We start from the raw sequence: 5,173 nt of genomic DNA, 5'->3' as shown, positions 1-5,173 counted from the left end.
ACAGGCATGCAGTTCTAAGAAAGAAGCTTTGTTCATGGAATCCACGTTTTGATTTAGGCACAGATAAAGAGCGGGGGAAATTTTTCACAGTGGATTCGGCTAGACGGGTGTTTTTCGTGGAAGATTGGTGAGGGGGGACCAGAAGACGAGCACCTGCCATGGAAATAACGATAAAACAAGGATAGGCTCGCAACGTCTCTTCTGTGGGAGAGAGGTTGCAAGGTAGAGAAAAGGGCATCCCCCACTAAGCCACGAAGTCTATTTTGTACTCTGTCAAGGCAGGATAGACTGTTTTTAGCAGCTCCTGCCCAGATATGGCAGCAGTATTCCATCCTTGGACGTACTTGGCTTTTATATAGATAGAGAATTGCATCAGTAGTGAGATATCTTCTGGAGCGGTAGAAGGATCCCACCATCTTTCCAGCGACCTTGACAACAGACTTGATGTATGTGTTCCATTTCAGATCAGGAGTAAAGGTCAAACCCAGAAGCTTGTCAAAACACGGGGCCTCACCCAGACGAGAGCCATCCATCCCAATTGATGCCAGATGGGGATCAGAGCGTTGATGATGTAAGGATAGGAGTTTGGTTTTGGATGCATTAAAGGTAACCAGCCACGTCTTCCCCCACTGAACCACGCGCTCGAGATCAGAGGAGAGAAAATCAGAGAGAACTTTGTCATTTACAGCCTTTGATGTGTTGCCGTAGATGGTCGTGTCATCAGCATAGATGTCAATGAATGATTTAAGTATGTATTTAGGGAGGTCATTGATGTAGATCAGAAAGAGAGTTGGGCCCAGGATTGACCCCTGAGGAACTCCAGCATTAATACTGCAGGCCTCTGATTTTTGTCCATCGACCACTACTCTTATGAGCCTATCGGAGAGAAATGATTTAATGATTGAGAAAACATTTCCAGTTATACCGTAGCTGGAAATCTTGTGAAGTAGACCCTTATGCCATACCTTGTCGAAGGCTTTTGATATTTCAAGAGCAATTGCCCTAGAAAGGAAGCCTTTGTCAAGAGATTCACTAATCCTGTGAGATATAACCGTCAGCACATCTGCGGTAGATCTTGCAGAACGGAAACCATATTGTGTGTCACTAAGAAGGTTGTTTCTGCTGAGGTGGTTGACTATTTCTCTATTTAATATGGATTCCAATGGAAGGTCTTCGTGTATTTTTGTCAACTCTTTTGGGCTATTTCCATTGCGGGCTTGCTTTCTGTTTCTGTCTCATTTGTAAGGCAGTCTTGTGCAAAACGTTTGGCCAGTTTTGTGATGGAAGTATTTCTACTGGCTCTCTTTTCTTGGTGTTCATATACCATTTTAAGGTTCGGATTCTGGGAGCTCCTCTTGGTAGATACAGTCTTGGCAGACACTGGTTTCTGCATATGACTCGGTATAATGTTAACATTTTTCTTGTTTTAGTGTCTAGCCTGTTAATTTCTTTCTGTGGCCAGTCAACAATACCAAAGCTATACGTCACCGTTCGCAAAGCTAGTTGGTTGATGGCAGTCACTTTCTTTTTGTTGCAAATTTTTCTGACACGGCGCACATACTCTTGGACTATTTTTTCTCTCATTCTGCCATGCTGAATTGCATCTTTTTCTTGTATGCCAAGATATTTGTATTTTTCCTGCTCTTCTAGGTCTCTGATTTCGGTATCCTCATCAAACTGTATGTTTTCTATACAGATCTTCTTTCCAGTTCTGTATTGAACACTGTACTAAGTTAAATCATCAGCTGCTATTTTTGATAATGTAAAGTTCTTTGTAAAAAAATAAATATTTGCCAGTTGATATTGTTAATATAAATAATAGGATTTCCTTTCCTCGTGGCCTCTGCAATGAAAAACTGAACTCTTGATGATAAAGCGGTTTAGTTTCTACTTTAGCTTGATTCATTTGCTTGTCTATTCATATATAAGAACTCTCGAAACATAAGAACTTTTGGAGGCATCAGAATCAGTATCAGAATCAGAAAAATTTGTGACTATTTTCCGATACCAAAAACAATTCTTTTAACTGTCTCTTTTATCTCCATTGCTGGTAGTAATAATAAAAAATCAATATTTATTGATTTTAAACTACCAGTAAAAATAAAATATGTAGATCACCCCACCCCCTACAAGTGTATTTTTATGTTTGAGAAAATATCTGCATGCTTGACATTTGATTTTATGATAATCGTTAATAAATAACAACTCTATTGTCAAATATTTAGAGATTTATAAAAACTGAGAATCGGTAATTGTATCAGATTTGGAAATTTAGTATAGAATCTGTAATTGTACTGGAATCGGGAAAAATATTGGAATCGTCCATCACGAATATAAATATATATATAAAATTATAAAGTTACATATAGTCTTGGAAGTTGTTCAACCTTTAAAAGTATATTAAAAAAAAAAAAAAAAAAAAAACTTTTAATCTCAAGTACTTCATTGGAAAACTCAATTCTCTTGTAATCAGTGCATTAGTTTGCTGCCAAGAATAATATTATTTTAGGGCTCAAAAGTTGTTTACCATGAAAAACTGTTTCAGGGTTTTAAAAACAAAATATACAAAAGAGTATCATGGCACTCCAGCAGTGTTGATCAAATACCACCTCCTATAAAAAGGACAAAAGCGCGCCAGATATCAGATCTAGTTTTTTGCTCCAGATGAATTTTTTGCTAACCTATTCATGTTATTAAAAATCTCTTTGTTACCTGTGTTGTTTGTCTTTGCCCCCCCTCTCCCACAAAAAAGTGTTTGTTATTTACAAATGTATTCATAGCTCGTCGTGCAGCAGCCTATTGTGGAATATTATGGCCCTTTAGTTTGGCTAGAACAGGTGTGCTTCAAACTGAGATTCAAAATCTTGATTTACTCTTTACATAACTCCAATCATAGACGCACAGTCGTTTATCAAAGCCTCAATCTCTGTTTTACAGTCAATAATCCACAACAACAAGCAAGGGAGATAACTCTAAGAACTTGACAAAGAACAGAGCTCTTTTTATCTGAATACAAAAGGAGACAATTTAACACAGAACTCAATCAATTTTTCAGCAGTCAATATAATCTCCAATTTAAAAATCTTTCGAAAATATTAGATTCTTGCCACTTTTATAAGTTTTTAGAATATATCATCCAAGATTAATTCTGAGTTGTGAAAACAATTCCTTATCTAATATTATTATTATTTCAGACCGAGGCAGACAAACATTAAATGGCAGTCATTTAAAGGCAGACTGTTTCGCTGTATCACAGCTCTTTAAAGATGTAAGAAAAAGTTAGGGAATCGATATTAATAATTTCACTTATTAGGCTTCAATATGTTTTTTTAACTTTTGTGAACCTGTGGCTTGGTGCATTCACTGTGCAGGCCATGATCGTCCACTTCTTATTTGTGTCTGAATTCGGTGCTTTATTTCAATATTGCCCATAATATGTCAATTATGGCCTCAACCACTTTTTATCTTTTTTTTTTTTTTTTTACAAAAGAAGTCACTACTTATAAAAGCCACGAAGCTACTCGAGGATACGTGTTAATGAGTGTACAGTAGTCAATGGGGAAACATTGTAGTAATCGTTAGTAGTGAAAATTTGACAAATTGGATTATCTGTTCACATTGGAACTGAAGACAACCAAATTGTAGTCAGCTGAAAAGCAGGGAAACGGAAGAGAATTCCACAAGCATGCAGTTCTAAGAAAGAAGCTTTGTTCATGGAATCTATGTTTAGATTTAGGCACAGATAAAGAATGGGGGAAATTATTGATAGTGGTTTCAACTAGACAAGTCTTTTTGCTGAAAAGTTGGCAAAGGGGGGGACATAGATTAGAGCACTGTTCATGAAAATAATGATAAAGCAGAGACAGGTTCACAACGTCTCTTCTGTGAGAAAGAGATTGCAGGGAAGAGAAAAAGACATTTCCTACAAAGTCTATTTTGAACTCTGTCAAGGCAGGATAAAAGCTTCTCGATGCTCCTGCCCAGATATGGCAACAGTACTCCATCCTTAGATGTACCTGGCTCTTATACAGGTAAAGAATTGCATCAGCAGTGAGATATCTACTGAAGTGGTAGAATGGTCCCACAATTTTTCCAGTGACCTTAGCAATGGATTTGATATACATGTTCCATCTCAGATCAGGAGTAAAGCTAGTCAAAACATGGAACCTCCCCAAGACAAGAGTCATTTATTTCAATTGATGGGGATCAGAGCGTTGACGATGTAAAGAGAGAAGCTTGGTTTTAGATGCATTAAAATTAACCAGCCACCTCTTTCCCCATTGCTCCACATGCTCAAGCTGTAACAAAAGAATTGTCCTTCCAAACAAAATTACAACTCCAGTTTAAAATAAGTAACAATGGTTTATTTTGAGAGATGATACTTATATTATGTTCCTGAAGTTTTAAGATGAGGATGGATAATTTATATTGTTTGGATTATTCAGACTACTGTTCTCATCTAGATTGTTATTTTCACAAAGCTTTGACCAGTGTAACCTCCGACTTTCTTCGGGTATATTTTGTCAAACTTGGGAATATTTCTGTCAAACTCAGGAACTGCACGGAACTCTTTATTTAATCCATGGGGGATTCCCGAATTTGAGAGAAAGATTTCAAAGTCCGAAAAATATTAAAATAACAATCAAGACGAGTACAGGAATCCAAATAATACAAAAGTACACTCAAATTATTGACTGTACTTAAAAGCCATCTGAAACAAATAACTGCTCCTGCCTGTTCTTGATCGAATATATATATATATATATATATATATATATATATATATATATATAAAGCACGTAGGTATAAAAATAATTATTTATAAATATGTAGCCCCTTTTAGAAGAAAGTTCTTAAAGTTGTGCACTGTCTGGGAAATATAGGCAGTTAGCTGAGCTTGTGCAAGATTACAATTTCCCGTCGTTTGATCACTATTGAATATCTTAACATTGTCTATATTTGGTATTTAAAGTTGTTCATTTTCCTTAATTCTCGTATCGGTTAATGATGGCCTGGAGGTAATATTCCTAACAAATGGTGTCAAATGTGGCTTTGTAGCTGGGTTCGAATATCCCAACCAGTAGCAATCGTCACTTTCTGCCCTGATGATTGTGAAAGCATGAAAAACTAGTGCCTCTAGGTAATATATATATATATATATATATATGTCTCT

This window comes from Euprymna scolopes, chromosome 24 (assembly GCF_053919585.1).
Source record: "Euprymna scolopes isolate OS-2025 chromosome 24, ASM5391958v1, whole genome shotgun sequence".
In the NCBI taxonomy this organism is placed as follows: domain Eukaryota; kingdom Metazoa; phylum Mollusca; class Cephalopoda; order Sepiida; family Sepiolidae; genus Euprymna; species Euprymna scolopes.
The sequence above is the reverse complement of the archived record's forward strand: the minus strand, read 5'-3'. Positions refer to the sequence as shown.